An 11,732-nucleotide genomic window follows, 5' to 3' on the forward strand; every position below is an offset into this window, starting at 1 on the left:
GTCGGATCCGATGGAACGTGATCCCTATTTTTGGTATTATGTAAAAAAACACGGCCAAAGTTGGAAAATGGTTGGTCAAAATTGTTATTTCTAGGATTTTCCCTATAAAATTTGGTATATGTATATTTGAAATTTACATATATATTTATCGTTAGTATTTACCCCACCGCCTGACTAGTGTCTAACGAGTTCTTCAACATTGGTTATGGTATGTTAGAAACGATCTCATCTTTAAATGTCACACCCCGACCAAAGGCGGCAGAACATGCCGAGGTGTAACGATTGCTCATAAGTACATGACACTAATTAAAGCGAAATTATTTAACAAACTCATTTCATTTCACAACATCGAAAATGTCACATAACAAATATTCATAAGATAGTCACAACAAAATATAACAAAATATAACAAATCAAATATTGTTCATTTTTGCTAAATATCCTAAAGGTCTCGATGATGTTTTCTTCCAACTCCATAATCAACCTAGATACAAACCTGTAACATTTCATAAAATAAAGTTTATCAACACAAAGGTTTGTGAGCAATTCATAGGTTTGAGCATATAAATATATAGTAAGAAAGAGCCACAAACTCGTATACGAAACAATAAATAAAAGCAATAATTTGGATAAAATCGCTAATAGAATTACGTTAGCGACACCTAACTATAAGGGGATGCCAAATAGTCTAGGATTTTATAGTTATCGTTAATTGCATTACCTTAAAGACACCTTGCTATAAGGGGTGCCAAATTGACTAGGATTTTATAGTTCCACCAACCGAAAACGATAAACACATAGGCATATAATCATAGAACACCAAATCGAGCAATTATTCAAGTAAAGTATACAATAACGTTTGTGGTTTAAGATTCAAGTATAAAACATTTAGTTGAATAAGTATGAAATGCCACCCTCAAAACAAAAGATGGAAAACGGGGTATGAAAGTACTCACGTTCAAGTAATAAACTTGAAAAGATGATAATTTGAAGATTTGCTGGAACGACGGTTTAACGACCAAAGCCTAAAAGGAAAGAAGTCTCGGATTTATAATGGTTGTCTTGAAAGTCTTTAAGTAAAATAAATGTTGAGAAATGTAAACAATTAAAGTTTCAAAGTTTAAAATGTAACTATTTACAATTTATAATAATAGCCCTTTAAAAATGTAAGTTTGCTCGAAACCGGGTTAAAGTATATAACCTTAATATTTACTCAACCTATGTTAAGTAATAAGGTGGGTAAAGTGCAAGAATGCAAGTCCCTTGGGAATAAATATACTAAAACGGGTTTTAACGAGTGTTCGGGTTGTTGATTCGGGTTTTGACAATTGGTCAAATCCAAAGTCAACTTTCCAAAATATTAAATGTTATGAGATAACTCATAAAAATCCAATAATACTTAACCAAGTATGTAGATCTATTGTGTTAGAACTAACAACGTATGTTAAGCGAGTGTTCGGTTTTGTCGGTCCGAACTTTGTTAAGAGATCAAGTTGGATCCAACATTTCCAAGTACTTAAGAAAATAATTAAAATCAGTTTGTAAACGGTTTTTAAAGAAATATACAAGTCTTGGTAGCTAGAAACACACTTGTGTGTCTTAAGCGAGTAAAAATCGGATTGGTCCGGTTTCGATCTCACAACAAGTTCATAGATGGTTTCCACATGCCCATATACCCAAGAACTTGTATAATAATGTACAAATGAAAATACTTAAGTTTTACAACCAAAAAGTTAACAATAAAGTCTTTAACCATAAGTTCGATTTACGGTTCGGATCTAGTTTCAGGTCATGACCGAGGTTAGAATCCACAAACCCATAACCATAGAACTCATAAAAATGATTTTACAAACTGATATCTAACATTAAACATGTTTAAATAAGTATAAAACAAAAACTAGTAAGCAAAGTTCGGTTTACGGTTTAGAGCTATTTACGGTTAAACCGAATCATAGACCCTTAAAACCCATAACCATGGACCTTTTAAATAAACTAAAATGAGCAGAAGTTAAGCATGAATAATTTGTATAAACAAATTATATAAGTATATATATATATATCAAGAACACGAAGTCCTTCATGAAGCCTTGCCTTACGAGGTCCGAAACCTCACCGATCGGAACTGGAGAAGTAACTACCAAAGGTAACAAGGGGTATTATATTATATATATGTTGTTCCACCATAAACAAGTATTAATAAGACTATATAAGTTAATTAGAATGAAAGATTAAACTCAGTTTGACTTTTGGAAGTCAAACGTTCAAGAACACAATAATAAACAACCTTGAATCTATGGAGTTTGATAGAGAATTTGGAGATGTAGCAGATGAAAATGAAGTGAAATGATGGTGTATATATAGGGTAATGTTGGTGGTCAAATATGGGTGTTAAACACAAGAGTTTGCATGCAAAAAGGGTCAAAACAAAGCACAAAACAACAAACAAACGGGCTGCTGTATGCAGTCCCGTCGCGGTACGCGACTAAGGGAGGTCATCCCCCATCGCGTGGCGCGATGGGGTGGTTACCAGACTTCCCAAACTTTGAAAAATGGCAGAACTAGCCCCTGTAGTTTGTTTTAAGTGATTTTTACGTGTTTTAAAGACCGAAAGGATGTTTTCAAGACCCAACAAGTGTGAAACAATATTGTAACATAAAATCCATCATTTTGATTATATCCAAGTTTTCGGTTTAGAAAACGGGTCGGTTTACATAATAAAAATTTACAAAACGAATACGAATCGATACCCGAAATTGACAAATGTCACAGTATCCCCTACTTTAGGAAATTTCGTCTCGAAATTAAGACGAAGACAATGATGAAAATAAATGTGGATACTTCTCTTTCATTGTGTCTTCTCTTTCCCAAGTGAATTCCGTGTCACGCCGTGATTCCCATCGAACTTTAACTGACCGAATACGACTACGTTGGTTTTCTTCTCGTTGCGATCTATGATCTCAACGGGTCGTTCAATCATGACCATCGACTCATCGACATGTACTTCGTTGAGAGGTATATGGAGATTACCCTCGGCTAAGCACCTTTTAAGATTCGAAACATGAAATGTCGGATGAACACCGGCAAGTTCTTGCGGTAGTTAGAAGGACAAGATCGTCAACATTAAATTCAATTGGTTTTCGCTTTGTCGGCGTAACTTGTAACATCCCCAAAATTTTGATCCAAATTTGACAACTTAGAAAAGTTGAGGGATCAAAAATAATCTCAAGATAAGTAATGGGAAAATATTAAATAGGGAATTATAAGAAAAATAAGAAAATAAAAATATTTCCTAAGCTAAGTATTTTACATGAAGGAAATAAGATAAAGAAAACCCATCCCACATTGGAAGATGTAAGAAAGTGGAAGCATTCCACTAAGGTATAAATAAGGAAGATGGAACCCATCCCACATGGAAAGTGGTAAAGAAGTGGAAGCTCTTTATAAGAGATAGAATTTCCATAGTTATATTCTTTTATGAATATCATGCACTAAGTAGTTATAGCGCAGGGTGCGTAGCACCCAACGCGCACGCGCACGAGCTCGGGCGAGGACGAGGACGAGGACGATGGCGACGGCGACGGCGACGGGCGCAATGTGGCGCTTTGATGGCGCACGCACGCATCGCCGCGAGCTGCTTTAAGAGCCGCCTTAAGGGGACCCATTGCGTACCGCGATGGGATCCAAAATCAGCTATAAATAGGAGGGGGATCGGCTCATTTCACATACACCACATCCACTCTCTCTAGAAATCACTCTCTACCTCGGTTTGCGTGACGAACACCTTTTTGCGTGCCACCGACCCGACAATCATCTCCTCGTAATCCGTACCTAATACCCGGTATTTTCCTCGAAGTGTGTGCCACCCAAAAGTAGCCGACATTCCGTCTCGAAGTACGTGCACGACCCGACGACTACACATTGCCTCGATTTGCGTGCCAAGAAAACTGGATCAAGAACACCTCGATAAACGTGCATATAGAGTAGAAGTGCTGTCCGTATAAACTTAGGAATATCTATCTTCGAATACCGTGCGAGGTAAGTGGTTCTGCCTAAGTTATTATTTTATTATTATAAATGTCTTAGACCATAGTCGGGGGTATAGCCCGAACCTTGATTACAATTAAGTATAAAATGACTTTTCTTAAGCAAAGGTTATACTCAAAATAATATTTCTTTATGACTAAGAAATATAATAAAAGAAATTATAGTTATGAAATTATGTTTCTTCTTGAAGAAGAAACTCACTATAGACGTTTCTTCCTGAAGAAGAAACGTAGCATATAATTGATAAAGAAGAGGACTAAAGGTCCAAATGTTTTATATAAACAAATGTTTTTATCAAGGTTAAAAGCTATACGAAATAGACTAAAGGTCTAAAGCTAGATCGTTGATCTAGTTATTTATACAAAATGTTATTCTTGTACTATAGGTCCGAGGTAACAAAACAAGGGGAAGAATCAGAAAACTGATTATAAACAGACAAGGTGAATACGCCCCAAACCTTTTATAAACTCTTTTAGAGTCAGAATGTTTGCATAGGATTTACGAATCCTTAAAACTTTGTGTTACAATAATAAGAAACGGACACTCCGATTAAGAGTATACATGTGTCTGGATCCAAGCATAAATGGTGACTCGGAGTTCCCCGAGGCCATGCATATCATCAACATGCCTCTGAAGGTCTACGGGACTGTTCAGAGAAATGATATTGTGTATATAATTAATTGTACAAGGTACTTAGGGTAATTTGATTCCAATTTAGTTGGGTGCATAATGAGTAGTCACAAAGGTATTATTGTTGATTTCACATAAGTATTGAAAAGATATTTTTAGAGTCAGCGTTATTCACCAGCTTTGTGCTGACGTATTTTCCCACCCATGTTACAGGGAAACAAGAAAGGTTAAGACAGACAAGCAAGAAGGAATATAAGATTGAAGTTATAGTCATAAGATGCTATCTGGTGGCTCAGATATTTTATTTCAAAATATTATATAAGAGTTATGTTTTATAAATAAATGTATTTGAAATATCAAGCGGGTAATTAAACCCGAGATTTTAATAAGTTTTCAATATAAATATTTTAAAGACTTCCGCTATAAACCGCAACTCTGATTTATTTTCAAAACAGGTACCAACTATTGGTCACATGCCTAGGCCCTAAGTCGGGGTGTGACATAACTCTTTTGACGGCTTCTATCGGCTAGGAGGTTCTTACGGATTTGATCGATGACGTCGGTAGCTTCTTGGACCATTTCGGGACTCGTGATTTGAGCTTCACCGACTTTGTTCCAACTAATCGGAGAACGACATTTACGACCGTAAAGAGCTTCTAAAGGAGCCATTTCAATGCTAAAATGATAGCTATTGTTATAAGAAACCTCGATGAGAGGGATGTAAGAATCCCAATTCCCACCAAAATCAAGAACACAGAAGGATCAACGAAGATGGCACACCGGAACCTCTGATGTTGATTCTGTTGATTCCCGTCCCAACAAAGAAGGACCATCATGCAAACCCAAGATGAGAGTGATGATGCCATACAAAAGTTTCCGCATGCCCTCAATAGTGAAGGAGACTGCCCAACTTATGGAAAAAGAGGACCCTGAAGAAGAGGAGGGTCCGGAAGAAGAATCCGAAGAAGACCCAGAAGAGGAATATCCAGAAAATCCCAATGAAGTGACCACACCAATGGAGGAACCATCTGACTGTGATTGTCCGCATGGATAAGGAAGTGCACAACCATTCTTCCACCAGAATCCAAGTTACGGCTCTGTCGATCCGTATGTGTAATATCTCGAGAAACTCAAGAACCAAGCGTCATCAAGTTTTCCACCTTTTCAAGGAACGATCCCGACGAAAGAAGAGCAAGCCAATGAAATTCGTATCCAGACCCAAGGAACCATTATGACGTAGTGATAATGGTTTATTTGTGACCCACCTCCAAGGTACGGAAACCCCCAATGAGATTCCTCAATCACAGGAAGAGCATCTGGATCGAGCTTTACATGAGACGATGACCTTTGAAAGAAAATATCGGTGGATGAGAAAAAGAAGAAGAATATAGGACACAAGCTTCTTCAGAAATGTAACAAATTGACCAAGGTGGTGAAGAAGTTTATGAGAGATTAAAGAAGGACAATTGTGGAAAAGTCATGTGTGTGTTTGTTGTAATCTTGTCATATTATGTGTAAAGTATGTATAATAAGGAACGTTAAGACGTTCTTGGGTGAGGATAGGTCTATCAATATATATATATATATATATATATATTAAATGATATGTATATGTGTGTGTGTTGTTAAAAATAAATATATATATCATTTCATGATATATATATATATATATATATATATATCTTAATGAAATAAATGTATATTTTAAGAAAAGAAATTTTTAAAATTTCAGATAAAGAAAAGTTGAAAAAGAAATATGTCACAACAAAGCAATAATATTGAAAAAGCTCGAAAAGAAACGCATAATCGAAAAGAAAAGGGGAAAGACCCCGAGAAAGAACAAGACGAACAAATTCCCGATAAACACATGTATCAAATTCAACGCATGATAAAAGAAGCCGTTAGGGCTGAATCAGAAGATAGATCTCAATCCAACAATCTAAACACTCTCAATCCATCGAACTCTCCCGTAAATCCGTTAAATCCCGTCCAAAACCATCCCATGTTGAGGAGAGTGTTCACGAGTCAAATGCTGATGGTGGAATTCGTCAAGAGTTTAAGAAATTGAATATTGGAGGCTGCTCGTTCAAAGACTTTTAATATTTTGAACCTAAAGAATTTCATGCAGACAAGGGAGCTATCACGACTGTTAAATGGCTCGAGGAGATGGAATCAATTGTGATCATAAGTAAGTGTTCTATTCAAGAGAAGATACAATACTCTGCTCAGATGTTCAAAGGTGAGGCGTTAGAATGGTGGAACACGCTAATATTGAGCAGAGGACGTCAAATGCTGTACAATCTTTCTTGGGAAGAATTCAAAGCAATGTTGATGGCGAAATTTTGTCCTATGCATGAAACTGACCAAATTCAAACCAAATTTCTAAACCATAAGGTCGCAGGGACAAATCTCCGTGAGTACAATAGGAAATTCCATGAGTACTGTCGCCTTGTTCCCCAACTGTTAACCCTGAGTCCAGCAAAGTCACGCGATATATATAGGATTGCCGCGGGAAATCCGCGACATGGTGAGGTCTCATCTTCCTCAAACTGCTGATTCCGCAATGGAGTTGGCTGGATATTTGATGGGCTGCCTTGTCCGCACAAAGAGGAAGACAAGAAGATTCCAACGACCAACAACCAAGGGAAAGCTGGAGGAAGCGCCCACTTCAAAAGCAAAGGCGTGAACTGAACTGGATTTAATTCAAAAGCTCCATTTTTCAAGATCTGCAGAAAGCGCCACCGAGGTCAATGCCAACATTTATCATATTCTACCACAACCGTCTGTGAATCATGTCATAGACCCGGCCAAGCAACGACCGATTGCTGGAAGAAGAAAATGACTTGCTACAATTGCAAGGAGATGGAGCATCTATGTCACACCCTCAAAATCCACTAACAGAGTTTTACCGTCAGAGGGTGTGAACTAACAGGATCGGAATCATTAGTTATAATCAAACACCATAAATAAAGTTTTCAAACCACAAAACATTTAAGTTTAAATAAGTGCGGAAGCGTAAATCATAAACCAAGTGTTGCGTCACGCAGGACGACTTAAAAACCCAATTAATAAAAGTTTAAAACAAGTTTTTCGAAACAATGATATTCAATGAATGCATGTTCCTATACCGCGCGCCCGCCTCGGCTACCTGAGAATAACATACTAAAAGTGTCAACACAGGGTTGGTGAGTTCACAGGTTTATATAAATAAAGTGTTTGCGTTTACGTTTTGCGTTACCAGATAATGTTATGTCAATTATATATCGATAGGTAGCTAGCCTATAAAACAAGTATTACCAAGTGTTCGACACCGAAGCTGACTGTTTATCAATTGCATTGCCACCATGTCTACCACGACCATGGAAAATGTGTTAGCCAAAATTACACCCACTCGACCTCCAGTCGAGTTTAGAGTTGGGTGGGGTTTGTCAAACCCAGTAGTACTACTCAACAGTGACTCGTTATTATACAAATACTAAACGGTTCGATGTTATGAAGGACTTTAGTTGGTTTGTTTGCCACTTAGCCTTACAATCGATATATAACCAATAACAAAATCTAAAGTGTTTGGAGTATGTTATCTCCCCCAAGTAAAAAGCGTTTAAAAGAGTAAAAGGGGAACGTGAAACTCACTGTTTGCGAAGAATTCAAAAACAAGTCAACCGAGAGATGCGCGTCACAGAAAATCCTCACTAGAGTTCTAAAACAAGAATGAGATTTTCTAAGTGTTGGAACTATTATTGAGTTTCTAGACTCGGCACATAATACCTATGCATGAGATACGTTTCGTGTTTCGTTTGTGAATTATGTGTGACTCGACAAACACATTGGTGACACGTTTCATGTGTAAACAACTACATAAGTATCAAGTACTAACATTATACATTACTAGAAATCATTCCCCACAAGGGCAATTTAGTCAAAAACATAGCAATTATCTAGCAACAAGCACGTTTCATGTATTTTCACATAGTTCAGCAGCTAGTTTTATCAAGACAGATTTCTACTTGAAAGATTACTCTATTCAACAGATCATAACATATCAATTAATTCACAAAAAATCTTCACAAAAGCATACATGAGTTATGTTTCCAGAACTATTTTTATTGTATTTTTATTCCACATAGTTTTCTCACAAAGACCAAAACATTACAGTAACTCACAGTAGTCAAAATCATGCGCAACAGAATGATATTTGTTATTCTCATTAAATGGTAATTCCAATTAATGCAAGACAAATTGGGTTAGATTCTTAACTCAATATGTTAGCTTCTAGAAGTGGAACTAACCCATTTGGTCTTGTAGTTTATGAGATATGACAATTACAAAACAGCCTAACAGCAGACCTCACAATTCAGACTTGCACTTCAGTTTTGTAAAATAATAAAAGTTAACTTTTTCACGTCCAAAAATTACAAACTTGGACTTTTTAGAAACTAGACTCAATCTAATACACTGTAGTGTTAAAAATTTCGACCAATTACCAAATTAACATTCAGTTACAGTCGTCTAAACATAAACTTAACAATCTGTCCAGTACCAGTTTTGACCTTTGATCACATTTAAATCGTTTGAGCAACCAAAACACCTCCAAATAAGGCATGGTTGGGTTTTCTGAAAACTAGACTCAGAGTACTACCTATTAGACTCATAAATAATCCAGTTTGGTTTTATATTTAACAAGTTACACCTCGTTCAAGTTTAACTATCTCTGCTGTCAAAAATCAGCAAGCACACACAATCGTCTAGCATGCATCCTAAGCATACAACATATCCCCAAACATGAAATAAACATAATTATCCATAAAAATCAGTAGTAAACCCTCTAGGGTTTATGAAAAATCAATGATCTAACAATCTTTCACCGTTCAAAATCACACATGATCATTTAAATCAATAACCGAAGCATAATCAAGCATCATCTAATCAAAACAAAGCATATGAACACTTAACACATGATATTCGAAAATTAGGGTTTATGTTTATACCTTAAAAACGCAGAAACAATCAAGAGGAAGGTGAGGGATGACTAGAAACAAGTTCGGGATGCTCCGATTATGAAAAACGAGGTCAAAACGGAAGTGATATGGTGGTGGTGGTGGCTGCCGTCGCAAGGGGGTGTGAGGGAGAAGGGGTGCCGATCGTATGAGGGGAGAGGGAGGGAGGTTAGGGTTTTGTTAATATTATTTAATAATAATCATATTACACAATGGCCCCTCTACTTTTAGTTATTACTTTTCTAGCATAAAATAGACTTTTGCATCTTGAGTTAATGTTCTACATATAAATATCAAATAATACATAAACCTAACACATAATTATCAAATAATTATTGTTTTGATGTTTGTCGTTTGTTCACCAATGGTTTGAGTCAACTCGTTTGCGTTTCGGTGCAATCCCGAAGGACTACATGTGTAGTGATTGTCAAGCGTCATTTAAAACCCTAGTTTAAATGTAATGAGATGTGCGTTATAGATCAAGTGATCTTAAGTTTGAATTGACGGAGTTCGAATTAACGGAGTTAACCTGAAATTGACGAGTGTCACAATCTAAGCTTCGAGTGCCCCAAGAACAAACCCGCGACTGGTTGTGCGTGTGGAGGTGATCAAGCTAAGAAGGGCAAAGCAAGAGTCTTCATTCTTGATACTAAGAAGGCTGTTGACATGCCGGAAACCATTACCGGCACGTTTCTAGTCAATGACTATATGCTAGAGTTTTGTTTGATTCGGGTGCCAATTTAAGTTTTATAGATTATAACTTTTATAGTCTATTAAACGAACCTTTAACAAAACTAAATAAAACTCTAAGCATCGAGACTGCTAGCGGCGAAATAGTCAAAATCTTCGAAGCCCTTGAAAACGAAAAAAAATTCTTTTAGTTGGTTATATTTTACCCATTCAACTTTTACCAATGACTCTTGCTGGTTTTGACATTGTACTTGGTATGGATTGGTTATCCAACAACCATGCTCGTATCATTTGCAATAGCAGAACCGTCGAACTTCAAGCCCCTGATAAACAAACCATTCGAATTGAAGGGGACAAAGACGCTGGCCAAGTTAGCATAATTTCCATGATTAGGGCTAACAAATGTTTAAATCAAGGATGCTTAGCATTCATGGCCTACGTCATTGAAGAATTCAAACCAAAGGAGATCAAGGACGTGCCTATTGTCTTAGATTTTGCTGATGTTTTCCCCGACGAACTTCCTGGAATCCCTCCCGATCGTGAATAGAGTTTAGAATCAATCTTATTCCCGGTACTGCTCCAATCGCCAAAGCTCCTTATCGTCTCGCTCCAACCGAAATAAAGGAACTAAAGAAACAACTCGACGAGCTTCTCGAGAAAGGCTTCATTCGACCAAGTTCATCACCATGGGGAGCACCGATATTATTCGTCAAGAAAAGGATGGATCCATGCGTATGTGTATAGAATACCGAGCATTGAACAAAGTCGCAATAAAAAATCGTTATCCACTCCCTTGAATCGATGATTTATTTGACCAACTCCAAGGCGCAAGCTTCTTTTCAAAAATCGATCTTCGTTCTGGTTATCATTAACTCAAAGTCCAATCCGAGGACATTCCGAACTAGGTATGGCCATTATGAGTTCACAGTTATGCCATATGGACTTACTAATGCGCCAGCCGCGTTTATGGATATGATGAATCGAATCTGCAAACCTTAGTTGGATAAATTTGTTATCGTATTCATCGACGGCATACTTATTTATTCTAAGTCAAAGGATGATCATGAAAACCATCTCCGAACCTTACTTGAAATACTTAGAACCGAGAAATTGTACGTCAAGTTATCAAAATACGAGTTCTGGTTGCACGAAATACAATTCCTTGGTCCTATCATCAACGTCAATGGTATTCAAGTGGAAACTTCTAAGATTGAAGCTATCTCTAAGTGGGAGATTCCAAAGTTGCCAACCAAGATCCTTAATTTCTTAGGATTGGCCGGCTATTATCCAAGGTTCATTGAAAATTTCTCTCGTATAGCCATTCTCATAACTTCTTTAACTCGTAAAAATATCAAGTATGAATGGGGAACA

This window comes from Bidens hawaiensis, unplaced genomic scaffold, assembly GCF_021521415.1.
Source record: "Bidens hawaiensis isolate Kalapana, Puna unplaced genomic scaffold, B.hawaiensis_p1.1 tig00015993_1, whole genome shotgun sequence".
Lineage (NCBI taxonomy): Eukaryota > Viridiplantae > Streptophyta > Magnoliopsida > Asterales > Asteraceae > Bidens > Bidens hawaiensis.